Source organism: Hyla sarda, unplaced genomic scaffold (genome assembly GCF_029499605.1).
Source record: "Hyla sarda isolate aHylSar1 unplaced genomic scaffold, aHylSar1.hap1 scaffold_316, whole genome shotgun sequence".
Taxonomy (NCBI): domain Eukaryota; kingdom Metazoa; phylum Chordata; class Amphibia; order Anura; family Hylidae; genus Hyla; species Hyla sarda.
This window is the reverse complement of record NW_026609890.1, coordinates 1-25,618: the sequence shown is the minus strand read 5'-3', so window position 1 is coordinate 25,618 and position 25,618 is coordinate 1. Positions and strand designations below refer to the sequence as shown.

The 25,618-nt window shown below is 43.3% G+C and overlaps 14 pseudogenes; all 14 read right to left on the bottom strand.

Moving 5' to 3' along the window:
* Nucleotides 1–1,014: 1,014 nt before the first annotated feature.
* LOC130329312 (U2 spliceosomal RNA) lies at nucleotides 1,015–1,277 on the bottom strand (annotated as a pseudogene).
* A 1,472-nt stretch (nucleotides 1,278–2,749) lies between these two features.
* On the bottom strand, nucleotides 2,750–3,015 carry LOC130329316 (U2 spliceosomal RNA; annotated as a pseudogene).
* Nucleotides 3,016–4,479: 1,464 nt separating this feature from the next.
* On the bottom strand, nucleotides 4,480–4,743 carry LOC130329319 (U2 spliceosomal RNA; annotated as a pseudogene).
* A 1,487-nt stretch (nucleotides 4,744–6,230) lies between these two features.
* On the bottom strand, nucleotides 6,231–6,494 carry LOC130329318 (U2 spliceosomal RNA; annotated as a pseudogene).
* A 1,471-nt stretch (nucleotides 6,495–7,965) lies between these two features.
* Nucleotides 7,966–8,229, bottom strand: LOC130329307 (U2 spliceosomal RNA; annotated as a pseudogene).
* A 1,464-nt stretch (nucleotides 8,230–9,693) lies between these two features.
* LOC130329294 (U2 spliceosomal RNA) lies at nucleotides 9,694–9,957 on the bottom strand (annotated as a pseudogene).
* Nucleotides 9,958–11,437: 1,480 nt separating this feature from the next.
* LOC130329286 (U2 spliceosomal RNA) lies at nucleotides 11,438–11,702 on the bottom strand (annotated as a pseudogene).
* A 1,472-nt stretch (nucleotides 11,703–13,174) lies between these two features.
* LOC130329282 (U2 spliceosomal RNA) lies at nucleotides 13,175–13,438 on the bottom strand (annotated as a pseudogene).
* A 1,482-nt stretch (nucleotides 13,439–14,920) lies between these two features.
* Nucleotides 14,921–15,184, bottom strand: LOC130329270 (U2 spliceosomal RNA; annotated as a pseudogene).
* A 1,485-nt stretch (nucleotides 15,185–16,669) lies between these two features.
* LOC130329257 (U2 spliceosomal RNA) lies at nucleotides 16,670–16,933 on the bottom strand (annotated as a pseudogene).
* A 1,490-nt stretch (nucleotides 16,934–18,423) lies between these two features.
* LOC130329245 (U2 spliceosomal RNA) lies at nucleotides 18,424–18,687 on the bottom strand (annotated as a pseudogene).
* Nucleotides 18,688–20,166: 1,479 nt separating this feature from the next.
* Nucleotides 20,167–20,430, bottom strand: LOC130329233 (U2 spliceosomal RNA; annotated as a pseudogene).
* Nucleotides 20,431–21,906: 1,476 nt separating this feature from the next.
* LOC130329221 (U2 spliceosomal RNA) lies at nucleotides 21,907–22,170 on the bottom strand (annotated as a pseudogene).
* A 1,472-nt stretch (nucleotides 22,171–23,642) lies between these two features.
* LOC130329309 (U2 spliceosomal RNA) lies at nucleotides 23,643–23,906 on the bottom strand (annotated as a pseudogene).
* Nucleotides 23,907–25,618: the final 1,712 nt, after the last annotated feature.

Below are 25,618 nucleotides of genomic sequence, written 5' to 3'. Positions count from 1 at the left end.
GGTGACCTGACAATCGATGGTGGTGCCGCTGGTGATTCTGGCCTTCTTGGAATCTGTTGGGCCTATGTGTTAGCTCACACATCACTTGGGTATCCATGGTAACTACCACAACATGGTCATCTGCAGTTTACATCTAGCCCGTGGCATTGAATGGCATTTTAAAAGTGCTAAGGTCCTGGTGCAATAATCCTCCCATGAGGATCAGCCTCAACGGCTTTGTAGATTGCACTCATGTCAGCAACTCCATATACATTTTTTTTTCTTCATGCTTCTTTCTTCATCCTTTTTTCTTTCTGTCATTCAGACTTTCATTCATTCGATCTCTCTCACTCACTTGCTTTAACTCATTTGTTCTCACTCACTCACTCACTCACTCAATCACTCACTCACTCATTCACTCTCACTCACTCTCACTCTCTCACTCACTCGCTCACTAAGTCAGTCTCTCTCTCTCTCTCTCTCTTTTTCTTTTTATATATATTTTTTTCCGTCTTCTTCTTCTTCTTCTTCTTCTTCTTCTTCAGACCCTGTCATAGCACTAATGCCTTTCCAATACCACCAGCAGATGGAGACACTCCATTGCAACATTGGTTGTGAGCAGCAGTTTCTAAAAACAAATGCCTCATGGCGGATTTCCCATCCATCAATGGATGGTAAATTTTGTTTTTATCATTCACTGACCACAGATACCCAATGCATGGTCAAGCAACAGCAATGACACACCCTTGTGTATAGGCATGAGACCCTCACGTCATTTAACAGGATTCAGCACCACCCACAAGACAGCTACCTGTCATGTCATGTCAAACCTGCACAGGTGTGCTAGATTATTATTATTTAGTTTTATTTTATTTTTTACACCAATCAGTGTGCAAACATGGTCATTAAAACGCTAAATGAATAGACGTTCATAAACCAGTCAGTGCAACTCATCATTTTGGTCTCCAATTCTCAAACTCAAATTCTCACCCACGGAGGATTAAATGAGAATCTTTCTTGTTTAACACTGGAATGGGGTGGTGCACTGTTCACTACCCGAATATACTGCCACATCGGGTCAATGCATAGGGCGACAGAAGCAAGCTTCCAAATCAGCTCCCTTTCTCAAAAATCCATTTAATTTATGGTCCCAGATAGGGAACGTATGTATCAGTATGTGCTCACAAGTCACCAAGTGCAAGTATTCACACAAAAAAAAACGTGCCCTCAGGATGCGATCTGTCGCAAGATCCTTTCTTTTTTTACACTTGATCTAAGCCAAAAGGCCTAGAGGGGATAACCGGAAAGGGTGGACCCAACCATGTCCCCTTCATGAGCACTCACATTACTCATAGGAATGGAAGGAAGGCTGGCAGCCAACCAGCCTCCCATACACTCTCTGGGTGGGTGGCAGTCAGCCACCCATACATACATACAGCACAGGCTAAACCCACATCATCACTTAAAAAAAGGACAGGCGACCATTGCACTCTGATGGAGCATTTAGCAATGCAATCCATAGCCTGGCTTTTGCCTGAACCCCCATCACTCCTCCTCTTGCATATAAGACAATATTTCAGATCTGCATATGAAAACAACACGCCTACCTTTGTTGCACATAGCTGCCTGCCTGTCTCTAGTTACCCCACTGGCTGTAGCTGCGTCCCTTCCGACATGGAATAACACCAACTGTAACGATAAACTGAAAATTAACAGTATAACCTGCATCATTTTGGACTCTGGTATTTGCTGAATCCGGGTGACCTGACAATCGATGTGGTGCCGCTGGTGATTCTGGCCTTCTTGGAATCTGTTGGGCCTATGTGTTAGCTCACACATCACTTGGGTATCCATGGTAACTACCACAACATGGTCATCTGCAGTTTACATCTAGCCCGTGGCATTGAATGGCATTTTAAAAGTGCTAAGGGTCCTGGTGCAATAATCCTCCCATGAGGATCAGCCTCAACGGCTTTGTAGATTGCACTCATGTCAGCAACTCCATATACATTTTTTTTTCTTCATGCTTCTTTTCTTCATCCTTTTTTCTTTCTGTCATTCAGACTTTCATTCATTCGATCTCTCTCACTCACTTGCTTTAACTCATTTGTTCTCACTCACTCACTCACTCACTCACTCAATCACTCACTCACTCTTCACTCTCACTCACTCTCACTCTCTCACTCACTCGCTCACTAAGTCAGTCTCTCTCTCTCTCTCTCTTTTCTTTTTATATATATTTTTTTCCGTCTTCTTCTTCTTCTTCTTCTTCTTCTTCAGACCCTGTCATAGCACTAATGCCTTTCCAATACACCAGCAGATGGAGACACTCCATTGCAACATTGGTTGTGAGCAGCAGTTTCTAAAAACAAATGCCTCATGGCGGATTTCCCATCCATCAATGGATGGTAAATTTTGTTTTTATCATTCACTGACCACAGATACCAATGCATGGTCAAGCAACAGCAATGACACACCCTTGTGTATAGGCATGAGACCCTCACGTCATTTAACAGGATTCAGCACCACCCACAAGACAGCTACCTGTCATGTCATGTCAAACCTGCACAGGTGTGCTAGATTATTATTATTTAGTTTTATTTTATTTTTTTACACCAATCAGTGTGCAAACATGGTCATTAAAACGCTAAATGAATAGACGTTCATAAACCAGTCAGTGCAACTCATCATTTTGGTCTCCAATTCTCAAACTCAAATTCTCACCCACGGAGGATTAAATGAGAATCTTTCTTGTTTAAACACTGGAATGGGGTGGTGCACTGTTCACTACCCGAATATACTGCCACATCGGGTCAATGCATAGGGCGACAGAAGCAAGCTTCCAAATCAGCTCCCTTTCTCAAAAATCCCATTTAATTTATGGTCCCCAGATAGGGAACGTATGTATCAGTATGTGCGCACAAGTCACCCAAGTGCAAGTATTCACACAAAAAAAAAACGTGCCTCAGGATGCGATCTGTCGCAAGATCCTTTCTTTTTTTACACTTGATCTAAGCAAAAGGCCTAGAGGGATAACCGGGAAGGGGTGGACCCAACCATGTCCCCTTCATGAGCACTCACATTACTCATAGGAATGGAAGGAAGGCTGGCAGCAACCAGCCTCCCATACACTCTCTGGGTGGGTGGCAGTCAGCCACCCATACATACATACAGCACAGGCTAAACCCACATCATCACTTAAAAAAAGGACAGGCGACCATTGCACTCTGATGGAGCATTTAGCAATGCAATCCATAGCTGGCTTTTGCCTGAACCCCCATCACTCCTCCTCTTGCATATAAGACAATATTTCAGATCTGCATATGAAAACAACACGCCTACCTTTGTTGCACATAGCTGCCTGCCTGTCTCTAGTTACCCCACTGGCTGTAGCTGCGTCCCTTCCGACATGGAATAACACCAACTGTAACGATAAACTGAAAATTAACAGTATAAACCTGCATCATTTTGGACTCTGGTATTTGCTGAATCCGGGTGACCTGACAATCGATGGTGGTGCCGCTGGTGATTCTGGCCTTCTTGGAATCTGTTGGCCTATGTGTTAGCTCACACATCACTTGGGTATCCATGGTAACTACCACAACATGGTCATCTGCAGTTTACATCTAGCCCGTGGCATTGAATGGCATTTTAAAAGTGCTAAGGGTCCTGGTGCAATAATCCTCCCATGAGGATCAGCCTCAACGGCTTTGTAGATTGCACTCATGTCAGCAACTCCATATACATTTTTTTTTCTTCATGCTTCTTTCTTCATCCTTTTTTCTTTCTGTCATTCAGACTTTCATTCATTCGATCTCTCTCACTCACTTGCTTTAACTCATTTGTTCTCACTCACTCACTCACTCAATCACTCACTCACTCATTCACTCTCACTCACTCTCACTCTCTCACTCACTCGCTCACTAAGTCAGTCTCTCTCTCTCTCTCTCTCTTTTTCTTTTATATATATTTTTTTCCGTCTTCTTCTTCTTCTTCTTCTTCTTCTTCAGACCCCTGTCATAGCACTAATGCCTTTCAATACCACCAGCAGATGGAGACACTCCATTGCAACATTGGTTGTGAGCAGCAGTTTCTAAAAACAAATGCCTCATGGCGGATTTCCCATCCATCAATGGATGGTAAATTTTGTTTTTATCATTCACTGACCACAGATACCAATGCATGGTCAAGCAACAGCAATGACACACCCTTGTGTATAGGCATGAGACCCTCACGTCATTTAACAGGATTCAGCACCACCCACAAGACAGCTACCTGTCATGTCATGTCAAACCTGCACAGGTGTGCTAGATTATTATTATTTAGTTTTATTTTATTTTTTTACACCAATCAGTGTGCAAACATGGTCATTAAAACGCTAAATGAATAGACGTTCATAAACCAGTCAGTGCAACTCATCATTTTGGTCTCCAATTCTCAAACTCAAATTCTCACCCACGGAGGATTAAATGAGAATCTTTCTTGTTTAACACTGGAATGGGGTGGTGCACTGTTCACTACCCGAATATACTGCCACATCGGGTCAATGCATAGGGCGACAGAAGCAAGCTTCCAAATCAGCTCCCTTTCTCAAAAATCCATTTAATTTATGGTCCCCAGATAGGGAACGTATGTATCAGTATGTGCTCACAAGTCACCCAAGTGCAAGTATTCACACAAAAAAAAACGTGCCTCAGGATGCGATCTGTCGCAAGATCCTTTCTTTTTTTACACTTGATCTAAGCCAAAAGGCCTAGAGGGGATAACCGGGAAAGGGGTGGACCCAACCATGTCCCCTTCATGAGCACTCACATTACTCATAGGAATGGAAGGAAGGCTGGCAGCCAACCAGCCTCCCATACACTCTCTGGGTGGGTGGCAGTCAGCCACCCATACATACATACAGCACAGGCTAAACCCACATCATCACTTAAAAAAAGGACAGGCGACCATTGCACTCTGATGGAGCATTTAGCAATGCAATCCATAGCCTGGCTTTTGCCTGAACCCCCATCACTCCTCCTCTTGCATATAAGACAATATTTCAGATCTGCATATGAAAACAACACGCCTACCTTTGTTGCACATAGCTGCCTGCCTGTCTCTAGTTACCCCACTGGCTGTAGCTGCGTCCCTTCCGACATGGAATAACACCAACTGTAACGATAAACTGAAAATTAACAGTATAAACCTGCATCATTTTGGACTCTGGTATTTGCTGAATCCGGGTGACCTGACAATCGATGGTGGTGCCGCTGGTGATTCTGGCCTTCTTGGAATCTGTTGGGCCTATGTGTTAGCTCACACATCACTTGGGTATCCATGGTAACTACCACAACATGGTCATCTGCAGTTTACATCTAGCCCGTGGCATTGAATGGCATTTTAAAAGTGCTAAGGGTCCTGGTGCAATAATCCTCCCATGAGGATCAGCCTCAACGGCTTTGTAGATTGCACTCATGTCAGCAACTCCATATACATTTTTTTTTCTTCATGCTTCTTTCTTCATCCTTTTTTCTTTCTGTCATTCAGACTTTCATTCATTCGATCTCTCTCACTCACTTGCTTTAACTCATTTGTTCTCACTCACTCACTCACTCACTCAATCACTCACTCACTCATTCACTCTCACTCACTCTCACTCTCTCACTCACTCGCTCACTAAGTCAGTCTCTCTCTCTCTCTCTCTCTTTTTCTTTTTATATATATTTTTTTCCGTCTTCTTCTTCTTCTTCTTCTTCTTCTTCTTCTTCTTCTTCAGACCCTGTCATAGCACTAATGCCTTTCCAATACCACCAGCAGATGGAGACACTCCATTGCAACATTGGTTGTGAGCAGCAGTTTCTAAAAACAAATGCCTCATGGCGGATTTCCCATCCATCAATGGATGGTAAATTTTGTTTTTATCATTCACTGACCACAGATACCAATGCATGGTCAAGCAACAGCAATGACACACCCTTGTGTATAGGCATGAGACCCTCACGTCATTTAACAGGATTCAGCACCACCCACAAGACAGCTACCTGTCATGTCATGTCAAACCTGCACAGGTGTGCTAGATTATTATTATTTAGTTTTATTTTATTTTTTTACACCAATCAGTGTGCAAACATGGTCATTAAAACGCTAAATGAATAGACGTTCATAAACCAGTCAGTGCAACTCATCATTTTGGTCTCCAATTCTCAAACTCAAATTCTCACCCACGGAGGATTAAATGAGAATCTTTCTTGTTTAACACTGGAATGGGGTGGTGCACTGTTCACTACCCGAATATACTGCCACATCGGGTCAATGCATAGGGCGACAGAAGCAAGCTTCCAAATCAGCTCCCTTTCTCAAAAATCCATTTAATTTATGGTCCCCAGATAGGGAACGTATGTATCAGTATGTGCTCACAAGTCACCCAAGTGCAAGTATTCACACAAAAAAAAACGTGCCTCAGGATGCGATCTGTCGCAAGATCCTTTCTTTTTTTACACTTGATCTAAGCCAAAAGGCCTAGAGGGGATAACCGGGAAAGGGGTGGACCCAACCATGTCCCCTTCATGAGCACTCACATTACTCATAGGAATGGAAGGAAGGCTGGCAGCCAACCAGCCTCCCATACACTCTCTGGGTGGGTGGCAGTCAGCCACCCATACATACATACAGCACAGGCTAAACCCACATCATCACTTAAAAAAAGGACAGGCGACCATTGCACTCTGATGGAGCATTTAGCAATGCAATCCATAGCCTGGCTTTTGCCTGAACCCCCATCACTCCTCCTCTTGCATATAAGACAATATTTCAGATCTGCATATGAAAACAACACGCCTACCTTTGTTGCACATAGCTGCCTGCCTGTCTCTAGTTACCCCACTGGCTGTAGCTGCGTCCCTTCCGACATGGAATAACACCAACTGTAACGATAAACTGAAAATTAACAGTATAAACCTGCATCATTTTGGACTCTGGTATTTGCTGAATCCGGGTGACCTGACAATCGATGGTGGTGCCGCTGGTGATTCTGGCCTTCTTGGAATCTGTTGGGCCTATGTGTTAGCTCACACATCACTTGGGTATCCATGGTAACTACCACAACATGGTCATCTGCAGTTTACATCTAGCCCGTGGCATTGAATGGCATTTTAAAAGTGCTAAGGGTCCTGGTGCAATAATCCTCCCATGAGGATCAGCCTCAACGGCTTTGTAGATTGCACTCATGTCAGCAACTCCATATACATTTTTTTTTCTTCATGCTTCTTTCTTCATCCTTTTTTCTTTCTGTCATTCAGACTTTCATTCATTCGATCTCTCTCACTCACTTGCTTTAACTCATTTGTTCTCACTCACTCACTCACTCAATCACTCACTCACTCATTCACTCTCACTCACTCTCACTCTCTCACTCACTCGCTCACTAAGTCAGTCTCTCTCTCTCTCTCTCTCTTTTTCTTTTTATATATATTTTTTTCCGTCTTCTTCTTCTTCTTCTTCTTCTTCTTCAGACCCTGTCATAGCACTAATGCCTTTCCAATACCACCAGCAGATGGAGACACTCCATTGCAACATTGGTTGTGAGCAGCAGTTTCTAAAAACAAATGCCTCATGGCGGATTTCCCATCCATCAATGGATGGTAAATTTTGTTTTTATCATTCACTGACCACAGATACCAATGCATGGTCAAGCAACAGCAATGACACACCCTTGTGTATAGGCATGAGACCCTCACGTCATTTAACAGGATTCAGCACCACCCACAAGACAGCTACCTGTCATGTCATGTCAAACCTGCACAGGTGTGCTAGATTATTATTATTTAGTTTTATTTTATTTTTTTACACCAATCAGTGTGCAAACATGGTCATTAAAACGCTAAATGAATAGACGTTCATAAACCAGTCAGTGCAACTCATCATTTTGGTCTCCAATTCTCAAACTCAAATTCTCACCCACGGAGGATTAAATGAGAATCTTTCTTGTTTAACACTGGAATGGGGTGGTGCACTGTTCACTACCCGAATATACTGCCACATCGGGTCAATGCATAGGGCGACAGAAGCAAGCTTCCAAATCAGCTCCCTTTCTCAAAAATCCATTTAATTTATGGTCCCCAGATAGGGAACGTATGTATCAGTATGTGCTCACAAGTCACCCAAGTGCAAGTATTCACACAAAAAAAAACGTGCCTCAGGATGCGATCTGTCGCAAGATCCTTTCTTTTTTTACACTTGATCTAAGCCAAAAGGCCTAGAGGGGATAACCGGGAAAGGGGTGGACCCAACCATGTCCCCTTCATGAGCACTCACATTACTCATAGGAATGGAAGGAAGGCTGGCAGCCAACCAGCCTCCCATACACTCTCTGGGTGGGTGGCAGTCAGCCACCCATACATACATACAGCACAGGCTAAACCCACATCATCACTTAAAAAAAGGACAGGCGACCATTGCACTCTGATGGAGCATTTAGCAATGCAATCCATAGCCTGGCTTTTGCCTGAACCCCCATCACTCCTCCTCTTGCATATAAGACAATATTTCAGATCTGCATATGAAAACAACACGCCTACCTTTGTTGCACATAGCTGCCTGCCTGTCTCTAGTTACCCCACTGGCTGTAGCTGCGTCCCTTCCGACATGGAATAACACCAACTGTAACGATAAACTGAAAATTAACAGTATAAACCTGCATCATTTTGGACTCTGGTATTTGCTGAATCCGGGTGACCTGACAATCGATGGTGGTGCCGCTGGTGATTCTGGCCTTCTTGGAATCTGTTGGGCCTATGTGTTAGCTCACACATCACTTGGGTATCCATGGTAACTACCACAACATGGTCATCTGCAGTTTACATCTAGCCCGTGGCATTGAATGGCATTTTAAAAGTGCTAAGGGTCCTGGTGCAATAATCCTCCCATGAGGATCAGCCTCAACGGCTTTGTAGATTGCACTCATGTCAGCAACTCCATATACATTTTTTTTTCTTCATGCTTCTTTCTTCATCCTTTTTTCTTTCTGTCATTCAGACTTTCATTCATTCGATCTCTCTCACTCACTTGCTTTAACTCATTTGTTCTCACTCACTCACTCACTCACTCAATCACTCACTCACTCATTCACTCTCACTCACTCTCACTCTCTCACTCACTCGCTCACTAAGTCAGTCTCTCTCTCTCTTTTTCTTTTTATATATATTTTTTTCCGTCTTCTTCTTCTTCTTCTTCTTCTTCAGACCCTGTCATAGCACTAATGCCTTTCCAATACCACCAGCAGATGGAGACACTCCATTGCAACATTGGTTGTGAGCAGCAGTTTCTAAAAACAAATGCCTCATGGCGGATTTCCCATCCATCAATGGATGGTAAATTTTGTTTTTATCATTCACTGACCACAGATACCAATGCATGGTCAAGCAACAGCAATGACACACCCTTGTGTATAGGCATGAGACCCTCACGTCATTTAACAGGATTCAGCACCACCCACAAGACAGCTACCTGTCATGTCATGTCAAACCTGCACAGGTGTGCTAGATTATTATTATTTAGTTTTATTTTATTTTTTTACACCAATCAGTGTGCAAACATGGTCATTAAAACGCTAAATGAATAGACGTTCATAAACCAGTCAGTGCAACTCATCATTTTGGTCTCCAATTCTCAAACTCAAATTCTCACCCACGGAGGATTAAATGAGAATCTTTCTTGTTTAACACTGGAATGGGGTGGTGCACTGTTCACTACCCGAATATACTGCCACATCGGGTCAATGCATAGGGCGACAGAAGCAAGCTTCCAAATCAGCTCCCTTTCTCAAAAATCCATTTAATTTATGGTCCCCAGATAGGGAACGTATGTATCAGTATGTGCTCACAAGTCACCCAAGTGCAAGTATTCACACAAAAAAAAACGTGCCTCAGGATGCGATCTGTCGCAAGATCCTTTCTTTTTTTACACTTGATCTAAGCCAAAAGGCCTAGAGGGGATAACCGGGAAAGGGGTGGACCCAACCATGTCCCCTTCATGAGCACTCACATTACTCATAGGAATGGAAGGAAGGCTGGCAGCCAACCAGCCTCCCATACACTCTCTGGGTGGGTGGCAGTCAGCCACCCATACATACATACAGCACAGGCTAAACCCACATCATCACTTAAAAAAAGGACAGGCGACCATTGCACTCTGATGGAGCATTTAGCAATGCAATCCATAGCCTGGCTTTTGCCTGAACCCCCATCACTCCTCCTCTTGCATATAAGACAATATTTCAGATCTGCATATGAAAACAACACGCCTACCTTTGTTGCACATAGCTGCCTGCCTGTCTCTAGTTACCCCACTGGCTGTAGCTGCGTCCCTTCCGACATGGAATAACACCAACTGTAACGATAAACTGAAAATTAACAGTATAAACCTGCATCATTTTGGACTCTGGTATTTGCTGAATCCGGGTGACCTGACAATCGATGGTGGTGCCGCTGGTGATTCTGGCCTTCTTGGAATCTGTTGGGCCTATGTGTTAGCTCACACATCACTTGGGTATCCATGGTAACTACCACAACATGGTCATCTGCAGTTTACATCTAGCCCGTGGCATTGAATGGCATTTTAAAAGTGCTAAGGGTCCTGGTGCAATAATCCTCCCATGAGGATCAGCCTCAACGGCTTTGTAGATTGCACTCATGTCAGCAACTCCATATACATTTTTTTTTCTTCATGCTTCTTTCTTCATCCTTTTTTCTTTCTGTCATTCAGACTTTCATTCATTCGATCTCTCTCACTCACTTGCTTTAACTCATTTGTTCTCACTCACTCACTCACTCACTCACTCAATCACTCACTCACTCATTCACTCTCACTCACTCTCACTCTCTCACTCACTCGCTCACTAAGTCAGTCTCTCTCTCTCTCTCTCTTTTTCTTTTTATATATATTTTTTTCCGTCTTCTTCTTCTTCTTCTTCTTCTTCTTCTTCAGACCCTGTCATAGCACTAATGCCTTTCCAATACCACCAGCAGATGGAGACACTCCATTGCAACATTGGTTGTGAGCAGCAGTTTCTAAAAACAAATGCCTCATGGCGGATTTCCCATCCATCAATGGATGGTAAATTTTGTTTTTATCATTCACTGACCACAGATACCAATGCATGGTCAAGCAACAGCAATGACACACCCTTGTGTATAGGCATGAGACCCTCACGTCATTTAACAGGATTCAGCACCACCCACAAGACAGCTACCTGTCATGTCATGTCAAACCTGCACAGGTGTGCTAGATTATTATTATTTAGTTTTATTTTATTTTTTTACACCAATCAGTGTGCAAACATGGTCATTAAAACGCTAAATGAATAGACGTTCATAAACCAGTCAGTGCAACTCATCATTTTGGTCTCCAATTCTCAAACTCAAATTCTCACCCACGGAGGATTAAATGAGAATCTTTCTTGTTTAACACTGGAATGGGGTGGTGCACTGTTCACTACCCGAATATACTGCCACATCGGGTCAATGCATAGGGCGACAGAAGCAAGCTTCCAAATCAGCTCCCTTTCTCAAAAATCCATTTAATTTATGGTCCCCAGATAGGGAACGTATGTATCAGTATGTGCTCACAAGTCACCCAAGTGCAAGTATTCACACAAAAAAAAAACGTGCCTCAGGATGCGATCTGTCGCAAGATCCTTTCTTTTTTTACACTTGATCTAAGCCAAAAGGCCTAGAGGGGATAACCGGGAAAGGGGTGGACCCAACCATGTCCCCTTCATGAGCACTCACATTACTCATAGGAATGGAAGGAAGGCTGGCAGCCAACCAGCCTCCCATACACTCTCTGGGTGGGTGGCAGTCAGCCACCCATACATACATACAGCACAGGCTAAACCCACATCATCACTTAAAAAAAGGACAGGCGACCATTGCACTCTGATGGAGCATTTAGCAATGCAATCCATAGCCTGGCTTTTGCCTGAACCCCCATCACTCCTCCTCTTGCATATAAGACAATATTTCAGATCTGCATATGAAAACAACACGCCTACCTTTGTTGCACATAGCTGCCTGCCTGTCTCTAGTTACCCCACTGGCTGTAGCTGCGTCCCTTCCGACATGGAATAACACCAACTGTAACGATAAACTGAAAATTAACAGTATAAACCTGCATCATTTTGGACTCTGGTATTTGCTGAATCCGGGTGACCTGACAATCGATGGTGGTGCCGCTGGTGATTCTGGCCTTCTTGGAATCTGTTGGGCCTATGTGTTAGCTCACACATCACTTGGGTATCCATGGTAACTACCACAACATGGTCATCTGCAGTTTACATCTAGCCCGTGGCATTGAATGGCATTTTAAAAGTGCTAAGGGTCCTGGTGCAATAATCCTCCCATGAGGATCAGCCTCAACGGCTTTGTAGATTGCACTCATGTCAGCAACTCCATATACATTTTTTTTTCTTCATGCTTCTTTCTTCATCCTTTTTTCTTTCTGTCATTCAGACTTTCATTCATTCGATCTCTCTCACTCACTTGCTTTAACTCATTTGTTCTCACTCACTCACTCACTCACTCAATCACTCACTCACTCATTCACTCTCACTCACTCTCACTCTCTCACTCACTCGCTCACTAAGTCAGTCTCTCTCTCTCTCTCTCTCTTTTTCTTTTTATATATATTTTTTTCCGTCTTCTTCTTCTTCTTCTTCTTCTTCAGACCCTGTCATAGCACTAATGCCTTTCCAATACCACCAGCAGATGGAGACACTCCATTGCAACATTGGTTGTGAGCAGCAGTTTCTAAAAACAAATGCCTCATGGCGGATTTCCCATCCATCAATGGATGGTAAATTTTGTTTTTATCATTCACTGACCACAGATACCAATGCATGGTCAAGCAACAGCAATGACACACCCTTGTGTATAGGCATGAGACCCTCACGTCATTTAACAGGATTCAGCACCACCCACAAGACAGCTACCTGTCATGTCATGTCAAACCTGCACAGGTGTGCTAGATTATTATTATTTAGTTTTATTTTATTTTTTTACACCAATCAGTGTGCAAACATGGTCATTAAAACGCTAAATGAATAGACGTTCATAAACCAGTCAGTGCAACTCATCATTTTGGTCTCCAATTCTCAAACTCAAATTCTCACCCACGGAGGATTAAATGAGAATCTTTCTTGTTTAACACTGGAATGGGGTGGTGCACTGTTCACTACCCGAATATACTGCCACATCGGGTCAATGCATAGGGCGACAGAAGCAAGCTTCCAAATCAGCTCCCTTTCTCAAAAATCCATTTAATTTATGGTCCCCAGATAGGGAACGTATGTATCAGTATGTGCTCACAAGTCACCCAAGTGCAAGTATTCACACAAAAAAAAACGTGCCTCAGGATGCGATCTGTCGCAAGATCCTTTCTTTTTTTACACTTGATCTAAGCCAAAAGGCCTAGAGGGGATAACCGGGAAAGGGGTGGACCCAACCATGTCCCCTTCATGAGCACTCACATTACTCATAGGAATGGAAGGAAGGCTGGCAGCCAACCAGCCTCCCATACACTCTCTGGGTGGGTGGCAGTCAGCCACCCATACATACATACAGCACAGGCTAAACCCACATCATCACTTAAAAAAAGGACAGGCGACCATTGCACTCTGATGGAGCATTTAGCAATGCAATCCATAGCCTGGCTTTTGCCTGAACCCCCATCACTCCTCCTCTTGCATATAAGACAATATTTCAGATCTGCATATGAAAACAACACGCCTACCTTTGTTGCACATAGCTGCCTGCCTGTCTCTAGTTACCCCACTGGCTGTAGCTGCGTCCCTTCCGACATGGAATAACACCAACTGTAACGATAAACTGAAAATTAACAGTATAAACCTGCATCATTTTGGACTCTGGTATTTGCTGAATCCGGGTGACCTGACAATCGATGGTGGTGCCGCTGGTGATTCTGGCCTTCTTGGAATCTGTTGGGCCTATGTGTTAGCTCACACATCACTTGGGTATCCATGGTAACTACCACAACATGGTCATCTGCAGTTTACATCTAGCCCGTGGCATTGAATGGCATTTTAAAAGTGCTAAGGGTCCTGGTGCAATAATCCTCCCATGAGGATCAGCCTCAACGGCTTTGTAGATTGCACTCATGTCAGCAACTCCATATACATTTTTTTTTCTTCATGCTTCTTTCTTCATCCTTTTTTCTTTCTGTCATTCAGACTTTCATTCATTCGATCTCTCTCACTCACTTGCTTTAACTCATTTGTTCTCACTCACTCACTCACTCACTCAATCACTCACTCACTCATTCACTCTCACTCACTCTCACTCTCTCACTCACTCGCTCACTAAGTCAGTCTCTCTCTCTCTTTTTCTTTTTATATATATTTTTTTCCGTCTTCTTCTTCTTCTTCTTCTTCTTCTTCTTCTTCTTCTTCTTCAGACCCTGTCATAGCACTAATGCCTTTCCAATACCACCAGCAGATGGAGACACTCCATTGCAACATTGGTTGTGAGCAGCAGTTTCTAAAAACAAATGCCTCATGGCGGATTTCCCATCCATCAATGGATGGTAAATTTTGTTTTTATCATTCACTGACCACAGATACCAATGCATGGTCAAGCAACAGCAATGACACACCCTTGTGTATAGGCATGAGACCCTCACGTCATTTAACAGGATTCAGCACCACCCACAAGACAGCTACCTGTCATGTCATGTCAAACCTGCACAGGTGTGCTAGATTATTATTATTTAGTTTTATTTTATTTTTTTACACCAATCAGTGTGCAAACATGGTCATTAAAACGCTAAATGAATAGACGTTCATAAACCAGTCAGTGCAACTCATCATTTTGGTCTCCAATTCTCAAACTCAAATTCTCACCCACGGAGGATTAAATGAGAATCTTTCTTGTTTAACACTGGAATGGGGTGGTGCACTGTTCACTACCCGAATATACTGCCACATCGGGTCAATGCATAGGGCGACAGAAGCAAGCTTCCAAATCAGCTCCCTTTCTCAAAAATCCATTTAATTTATGGTCCCCAGATAGGGAACGTATGTATCAGTATGTGCTCACAAGTCACCCAAGTGCAAGTATTCACACAAAAAAAAACGTGCCTCAGGATGCGATCTGTCGCAAGATCCTTTCTTTTTTTACACTTGATCTAAGCCAAAAGGCCTAGAGGGGATAACCGGGAAAGGGGTGGACCCAACCATGTCCCCTTCATGAGCACTCACATTACTCATAGGAATGGAAGGAAGGCTGGCAGCCAACCAGCCTCCCATACACTCTCTGGGTGGGTGGCAGTCAGCCACCCATACATACATACAGCACAGGCTAAACCCACATCATCACTTAAAAAAAGGACAGGCGACCATTGCACTCTGATGGAGCATTTAGCAATGCAATCCATAGCCTGGCTTTTGCCTGAACCCCCATCACTCCTCCTCTTGCATATAAGACAATATTTCAGATCTGCATATGAAAACAACACGCCTACCTTTGTTGCACATAGCTGCCTGCCTGTCTCTAGTTACCCCACTGGCTGTAGCTGCGTCCCTTCCGACATGGAATAACACCAACTGTAACGATAAACTGAAAATTAACAGTATAAACCTGCATCATTTTGGACTCTGGTATTTGCTGAATCCGGGTGACCTGACAATCGATGGTGGTGCCGCTGGTGATTCTGGCCTTCTTGGAATCTGTTGGGCCTATGTGTTAGCTCACACATCACTTGGGTATCCATGGTAACTACCACAACATGGTCATCTGCAGTTTACATCTAGCCCGTGGCATTGAATGGCATTTTAAAAGTGCTAAGGGTCCTGGTGCAATAATCCTCCCATGAGGATCAGCCTCAACGGCTTTGTAGATTGCACTCATGTCAGCAACTCCATATACATTTTTTTTTCTTCATGCTTCTTTCTTCATCCTTTTTTCTTTCTGTCATTCAGACTTTCATTCATTCGATCTCTCTCACTCACTTGCTTTAACTCATTTGTTCTCACTCACTCACTCACTCACTCAATCACTCACTCACTCATTCACTCTCACTCACTCTCACTCTCTCACTCACTCGCTCACTAAGTCAGTCTCTCTCTCTCTTTTTCTTTTTATATATATTTTTTTCCGTCTTCTTCTTCTTCTTCTTCTTCTTCTTCTTCTTCTTCTTCTTCTTCAGACCCTGTCATAGCACTAATGCCTTTCCAATACCACCAGCAGATGGAGACACTCCATTGCAACATTGGTTGTGAGCAGCAGTTTCTAAAAACAAATGCCTCATGGCGGATTTCCCATCCATCAATGGATGGTAAATTTTGTTTTTATCATTCACTGACCACAGATACCAATGCATGGTCAAGCAACAGCAATGACACACCCTTGTGTATAGGCATGAGACCCTCACGTCATTTAACAGGATTCAGCACCACCCACAAGACAGCTACCTGTCATGTCATGTCAAACCTGCACAGGTGTGCTAGATTATTATTATTTAGTTTTATTTTATTTTTTTACACCAATCAGTGTGCAAACATGGTCATTAAAACGCTAAATGAATAGACGTTCATAAACCAGTCAGTGCAACTCATCATTTTGGTCTCCAATTCTCAAACTCAAATTCTCACCCACGGAGGATTAAATGAGAATCTTTCTTGTTTAACACTGGAATGGGGTGGTGCACTGTTCACTACCCGAATATACTGCCACATCGGGTCAATGCATAGGGCGACAGAAGCAAGCTTCCAAATCAGCTCCCTTTCTCAAAAATCCATTTAATTTATGGTCCCCAGATAGGGAACGTATGTATCAGTATGTGCTCACAAGTCACCCAAGTGCAAGTATTCACACAAAAAAAAACGTGCCTCAGGATGCGATCTGTCGCAAGATCCTTTCTTTTTTTACACTTGATCTAAGCCAAAAGGCCTAGAGGGGATAACCGGGAAAGGGGTGGACCCAACCATGTCCCCTTCATGAGCACTCACATTACTCATAGGAATGGAAGGAAGGCTGGCAGCCAACCAGCCTCCCATACACTCTCTGGGTGGGTGGCAGTCAGCCACCCATACATACATACAGCACAGGCTAAACCCACATCATCACTTAAAAAAAGGACAGGCGACCATTGCACTCTGATGGAGCATTTAGCAATGCAATCCATAGCCTGGCTTTTGCCTGAACCCCCATCACTCCTCCTCTTGCATATAAGACAATATTTCAGATCTGCATATGAAAACAACACGCCTACCTTTGTTGCACATAGCTGCCTGCCTGTCTCTAGTTACCCCACTGGCTGTAGCTGCGTCCCTTCCGACATGGAATAACACCAACTGTAACGATAAACTGAAAATTAACAGTATAAACCTGCATCATTTTGGACTCTGGTATTTGCTGAATCCGGGTGACCTGACAATCGATGGTGGTGCCGCTGGTGATTCTGGCCTTCTTGGAATCTGTTGGGCCTATGTGTTAGCTCACACATCACTTGGGTATCCATGGTAACTACCACAACATGGTCATCTGCAGTTTACATCTAGCCCGTGGCATTGAATGGCATTTTAAAAGTGCTAAGGGTCCTGGTGCAATAATCCTCCCATGAGGATCAGCCTCAACGGCTTTGTAGATTGCACTCATGTCAGCAACTCCATATACATTTTTTTTTCTTCATGCTTCTTTCTTCATCCTTTTTTCTTTCTGTCATTCAGACTTTCATTCATTCGATCTCTCTCACTCACTTGCTTTAACTCATTTGTTCTCACTCACTCACTCACTCACTCAATCACTCACTCACTCATTCACTCTCACTCACTCTCACTCTCTCACTCACTCGCTCACTAAGTCAGTCTCTCTCTCTCTCTCTCTCTTTTTCTTTTTATATATATTTTTTTCCGTCTTCTTCTTCTTCTTCTTCTTCTTCTTCTTCTTCTTCTTCTTCAGACCCTGTCATAGCACTAATGCCTTTCCAATACCACCAGCAGATGGAGACACTCCATTGCAACATTGGTTGTGAGCAGCAGTTTCTAAAAACAAATGCCTCATGGCGGATTTCCCATCCATCAATGGATGGTAAATTTTGTTTTTATCATTCACTGACCACAGATACCAATGCATGGTCAAGCAACAGCAATGACACACCCTTGTGTATAGGCATGAGACCCTCACGTCATTTAACAGGATTCAGCACCACCCACAAGACAGCTACCTGTCATGTCATGTCAAACCTGCACAGGTGTGCTAGATTATTATTATTTAGTTTTATTTTATTTTTTTACACCAATCAGTGTGCAAACATGGTCATTAAAACGCTAAATGAATAGACGTTCATAAACCAGTCAGTGCAACTCATCATTTTGGTCTCCAATTCTCAAACTCAAATTCTCACCCACGGAGGATTAAATGAGAATCTTTCTTGTTTAACACTGGAATGGGGTGGTGCACTGTTCACTACCCGAATATACTGCCACATCGGGTCAATGCATAGGGCGACAGAAGCAAGCTTCCAAATCAGCTCCCTTTCTCAAAAATCCATTTAATTTATGGTCCCCAGATAGGGAACGTATGTATCAGTATGTGCTCACAAGTCACCCAAGTGCAAGTATTCACACAAAAAAAAACGTGCCTCAGGATGCGATCTGTCGCAAGATCCTTTCTTTTTTTACACTTGATCTAAGCCAAAAGGCCTAGAGGGGATAACCGGGAAAGGGGTGGACCCAACCATGTCCCCTTCATGAGCACTCACATTACTCATAGGAATGGAAGGAAGGCTGGCAGCCAACCAGCCTCCCATACACTCTCTGGGTGGGTGGCAGTCAGCCACCCATACATACATACAGCACAGGCTAAACCCACATCATCACTTAAAAAAAGGACAGGCGACCATTGCACTCTGATGGAGCATTTAGCAATGCAATCCATAGCCTGGCTTTTGCCTGAACCCCCATCACTCCTCCTCTTGCATATAAGACAATATTTCAGATCTGCATATGAAAACAACACGCCTACCTTTGTTGCACATAGCTGCCTGCCTGTCTCTAGTTACCCCACTGGCTGTAGCTGCGTCCCTTCCGACATGGAATAACACCAACTGTAACGATAAACTGAAAATTAACAGTATAAACCTGCATCATTTTGGACTCTGGTATTTGCTGAATCCGGGTGACCTGACAATCGATGGTGGTGCCGCTGGTGATTCTGGCCTTCTTGGAATCTGTTGGGCCTATGTGTTAGCTCACACATCACTTGGGTATCCATGGTAACTACCACAACATGGTCATCTGCAGTTTACATCTAGCCCGTGGCATTGAATGGCATTTTAAAAGTGCTAAGGGTCCTGGTGCAATAATCCTCCCATGAGGATCAGCCTCAACGGCTTTGTAGATTGCACTCATGTCAGCAACTCCATATACATTTTTTTTTCTTCATGCTTCTTTCTTCATCCTTTTTTCTTTCTGTCATTCAGACTTTCATTCATTCGATCTCTCTCACTCACTTGCTTTAACTCATTTGTTCTCACTCACTCACTCACTCACTCAATCACTCACTCACTCATTCACTCTCACTCACTCTCACTCTCTCACTCACTCGCTCACTAAGTCAGTCTCTCTCTCTCTCTCTCTCTCTCTTTTTCTTTTTATATATATTTTTTTCCGTCTTCTTCTTCTTCTTCTTCTTCTTCTTCAGACCCTGTCATAGCACTAATGCCTTTCCAATACCACCAGCAGATGGAGACACTCCATTGCAACATTGGTTGTGAGCAGCAGTTTCTAAAAACAAATGCCTCATGGCGGATTTCCCATCCATCAATGGATGGTAAATTTTGTTTTTATCATTCACTGACCACAGATACCAATGCATGGTCAAGCAACAGCAATGACACACCCTTGTGTATAGGCATGAGACCCTCACGTCATTTAACAGGATTCAGCACCACCCACAAGACAGCTACCTGTCATGTCATGTCAAACCTGCACAGGTGTGCTAGATTATTATTATTTAGTTTTATTTTATTTTTTTACACCAATCAGTGTGCAAACATGGTCATTAAAACGCTAAATGAATAGACGTTCATAAACCAGTCAGTGCAACTCATCATTTTGGTCTCCAATTCTCAAACTCAAATTCTCACCCACGGAGGATTAAATGAGAATCTTTCTTGTTTAACACTGGAATGGGGTGGTGCACTGTTCACTACCCGAATATACTGCCACATCGGGTCAATGCATAGGGCGACAGAAGCAAGCTTCCAAATCAGCTCCCTTTCTCAAAAATCCATTTAATTTATGGTCCCCAGATAGGGAACGTATGTATCAGTATGTGCTCACAAGTCACCCAAGTGCAAGTATTCACACAAAAAAAAACGTGCCTCAGGATGCGATCTGTCGCAAGATCCTTTCTTTTTTTACACTTGATCTAAGCCAAAAGGCCTAGAGGGGATAACCGGGAAAGGGGTGGACCCAACCATGTCCCCTTCATGAGCACTCACATTACTCATAGGAATGGAAGGAAGGCTGGCAGCCAACCAGCCTCCCATACACTCTCTGGGTGGGTGGCAGTCAGCCACCCATACATACATACAGCACAGGCTAAACCCACATCATCACTTAAAAAAAGGACAGGCGACCATTGCACTCTGATGGAGCATTTAGCAATGCAATCCATAGCCTGGCTTTTGCCTGAACCCCCATCACTCCTCCTCTTGCATATAAGACAATATTTCAGATCTGCATATGAAAACAACACGCCTACCTTTGTTGCACATAGCTGCCTGCCTGTCTCTAGTTACCCCACTGGCTGTAGCTGCGTCCCTTCCGACATGGAATAACACCAACTGTAACGATAAACTGAAAATTAACAGTATAAACCTGCATCATTTTGGACTCTGGTATTTGCTGAATCCGGGTGACCTGACAATCGATGGTGGTGCCGCTGGTGATTCTGGCCTTCTTGGAATCTGTTGGGCCTATGTGTTAGCTCACACATCACTTGGGTATCCATGGTAACTACCACAACATGGTCATCTGCAGTTTACATCTAGCCCGTGGCATTGAATGGCATTTTAAAAGTGCTAAGGGTCCTGGTGCAATAATCCTCCCATGAGGATCAGCCTCAACGGCTTTGTAGATTGCACTCATGTCAGCAACTCCATATACATTTTTTTTTCTTCATGCTTCTTTCTTCATCCTTTTTTCTTTCTGTCATTCAGACTTTCATTCATTCGATCTCTCTCACTCACTTGCTTTAACTCATTTGTTCTCACTCACTCACTCACTCACTCAATCACTCACTCACTCATTCACTCTCACTCACTCTCTCACTCACTCACTCGCTCACTAAGTCAGTCTCTCTCTCTCTCTCTCTCTTTTTCTTTTTCTTTTTATATATATTTTTTTCCGTCTTCTTCTTCTTCTTCTTCTTCTTCAGACCCTGTCATAGCACTAATGCCTTTCCAATACCACCAGCAGATGGAGACACTCCATTGCAACATTGGTTGTGAGCAGCAGTTTCTAAAAACAAATGCCTCATGGCGGATTTCCCATCCATCAATGGATGGTAAATTTTGTTTTTATCATTCACTGACCACAGATACCAATGCATGGTCAAGCAACAGCAATGACACACCCTTGTGTATAGGCATGAGACCCTCACGTCATTTAACAGGATTCAGCACCACCCACAAGACAGCTACCTGTCATGTCATGTCAAACCTGCACAGGTGTGCTAGATTATTATTATTTAGTTTTATTTTATTTTTTTACACCAATCAGTGTGCAAACATGGTCATTAAAACGCTAAATGAATAGACGTTCATAAACCAGTCAGTGCAACTCATCATTTTGGTCTCCAATTCTCAAACTCAAATTCTCACCCACGGAGGATTAAATGAGAATCTTTCTTGTTTAACACTGGAATGGGGTGGTGCACTGTTCACTACCCGAATATACTGCCACATCGGGTCAATGCATAGGGCGACAGAAGCAAGCTTCCAAATCAGCTCCCTTTCTCAAAAATCCATTTAATTTATGGTCCCCAGATAGGGAACGTATGTATCAGTATGTGCTCACAAGTCACCCAAGTGCAAGTATTCACACAAAAAAAAACGTGCCTCAGGATGCGATCTGTCGCAAGATCCTTTCTTTTTTTACACTTGATCTAAGCCAAAAGGCCTAGAGGGGATAACCGGGAAAGGGGTGGACCCAACCATGTCCCCTTCATGAGCACTCACATTACTCATAGGAATGGAAGGAAGGCTGGCAGCCAACCAGCCTCCCATACACTCTCTGGGTGGGTGGCAGTCAGCCACCCATACATACATACAGCACAGGCTAAACCCACATCATCACTTAAAAAAAGGACAGGCGACCATTGCACTCTGATGGAGCATTTAGCAATGCAATCCATAGCCTGGCTTTTGCCTGAACCCCCATCACTCCTCCTCTTGCATATAAGACAATATTTCAGATCTGCATATGAAAACAACACGCCTACCTTTGTTGCACATAGCTGCCTGCCTGTCTCTAGTTACCCCACTGGCTGTAGCTGCGTCCCTTCCGACATGGAATAACACCAACTGTAACGATAAACTGAAAATTAACAGTATAAACCTGCATCATTTTGGACTCTGGTATTTGCTGAATCCGGGTGACCTGACAATCGATGGTGGTGCCGCTGGTGATTCTGGCCTTCTTGGAATCTGTTGGGCCTATGTGTTAGCTCACACATCACTTGGGTATCCATGGTAACTACCACAACATGGTCATCTGCAGTTTACATCTAGCCCGTGGCATTGAATGGCATTTTAAAAGTGCTAAGGGTCCTGGTGCAATAATCCTCCCATGAGGATCAGCCTCAACGGCTTTGTAGATTGCACTCATGTCAGCAACTCCATATACATTTTTTTTTCTTCATGCTTCTTTCTTCATCCTTTTTTCTTTCTGTCATTCAGACTTTCATTCATTCGATCTCTCTCACTCACTTGCTTTAACTCATTTGTTCTCACTCACTCACTCACTCACTCAATCACTCACTCACTCATTCACTCTCACTCACTCTCACTCTCTCACTCACTCGCTCACTAAGTCAGTCTCTCTCTCTCTCTCTCTCTTTTTCTTTTTATATATATTTTTTTCCGTCTTCTTCTTCTTCTTCTTCTTCTTCAGACCCTGTCATAGCACTAATGCCTTTCCAATACCACCAGCAGATGGAGACACTCCATTGCAACATTGGTTGTGAGCAGCAGTTTCTAAAAACAAATGCCTCATGGCGGATTTCCCATCCATCAATGGATGGTAAATTTTGTTTTTATCATTCACTGACCACAGATACCAATGCATGGTCAAGCAACAGCAATGACACACCCTTGTGTATAGGCATGAGACCCTCACGTCATTTAACAGGATTCAGCACCACCCACAAGACAGCTACCTGTCATGTCATGTCAAACCTGCACAGGTGTGCTAGATTATTATTATTTAGTTTTATTTTATTTTTTTACACCAATCAGTGTGCAAACATGGTCATTAAAACGCTAAATGAATAGACGTTCATAAACCAGTCAGTGCAACTCATCATTTTGGTCTCCAATTCTCAAACTCAAATTCTCACCCACGGAGGATTAAATGAGAATCTTTCTTGTTTAACACTGGAATGGGGTGGTGCACTGTTCACTACCCGAATATACTGCCACATCGGGTCAATGCATAGGGCGACAGAAGCAAGCTTCCAAATCAGCTCCCTTTCTCAAAAATCCATTTAATTTATGGTCCCCAGATAGGGAACGTATGTATCAGTATGTGCTCACAAGTCACCCAAGTGCAAGTATTCACACAAAAAAAAACGTGCCTCAGGATGCGATCTGTCGCAAGATCCTTTCTTTTTTTACACTTGATCTAAGCCAAAAGGCCTAGAGAGGATAACCGGGAAAGGGGTGGACCCAACCATGTCCCCTTCATGAGCACTCACATTACTCATAGGAATGGAAGGAAGGCTGGCAGCCAACCAGCCTCCCATACACTCTCTGGGTGGGTGGCAGTCAGCCACCCATACATACATACAGCACAGGCTAAACCCACATCATCACTTAAAAAAAGGACAGGCGACCATTGCACTCTGATGGAGCATTTAGCAATGCAATCCATAGCCTGGCTTTTGCCTGAACCCCCATCACTCCTCCTCTTGCATATAAGACAATATTTCAGATCTGCATATGAAAACAACACGCCTACCTTTGTTGCACATAGCTGCCTGCCTGTCTCTAGTTACCCCACTGGCTGTAGCTGCGTCCCTTCCGACATGGAATAACACCAACTGTAACGATAAACTGAAAATTAACAGTATAAACCTGCATCATTTTGGACTCTGGTATTTGCTGAATCCGGGTGACCTGACAATCGATGGTGGTGCCGCTGGTGATTCTGGCCTTCTTGGAATCTGTTGGGCCTATGTGTTAGCTCACACATCACTTGGGTATCCATGGTAACTACCACAACATGGTCATCTGCAGTTTACATCTAGCCCGTGGCATTGAATGGCATTTTAAAAGTGCTAAGGGTCCTGGTGCAATAATCCTCCCATGAGGATCAGCCTCAACGGCTTTGTAGATTGCACTCATGTCAGCAACTCCATATACATTTTTTTTTCTTCATGCTTCTTTCTTCATCCTTTTTTCTTTCTGTCATTCAGACTTTCATTCATTCGATCTCTCTCACTCACTTGCTTTAACTCATTTGTTCTCACTCACTCACTCACTCACTCAATCACTCACTCACTCATTCACTCTCACTCACTCTCACTCTCTCACTCACTCGCTCACTAAGTCAGTCTCTCTCTCTCTCTCTCTCTTTTTCTTTTTATATATATTTTTTTCCGTCTTCTTCTTCTTCTTCTTCTTCTTCTTCTTCAGACCCTGTCATAGCACTAATGCCTTTCCAATACCACCAGCAGATGGAGACACTCCATTGCAACATTGGTTGTGAGCAGCAGTTTCTAAAAACAAATGACTCATGGCGGATTTCCCATCCATCAATGGATGGTAAATTTTGTTTTTATCATTCACTGACCACAGATACCAATGCATGGTCAAGCAACAGCAATGACACACCCTTGTGTATAGGCATGAGACCCTCACGTCATTTAACAGGATTCAGCACCACCCACAAGACAGCTACCTGTCATGTCATGTCAAACCTGCACAGGTGTGCTAGATTATTATTATTTAGTTTTATTTTATTTTTTTACACCAATCAGTGTGCAAACATGGTCATTAAAACGCTAAATGAATAGACGTTCATAAACCAGTCAGTGCAACTCATCATTTTGGTCTCCAATTCTCAAACTCAAATTCTCACCCACGGAGGATTAAATGAGAATCTTTCTTGTTTAACACTGGAATGGGGTGGTGCACTGTTCACTACCCGAATATACTGCCACATCGGGTCAATGCATAGGGCGACAGAAGCAAGCTTCCAAATCAGCTCCCTTTCTCAAAAATCCATTTAATTTATGGTCCCCAGATAGGGAACGTATGTATCAGTATGTGCTCACAAGTCACCCAAGTGCAAGTATTCACACAAAAAAAAACGTGCCTCAGGATGCGATCTGTCGCAAGATCCTTTCTTTTTTTACAC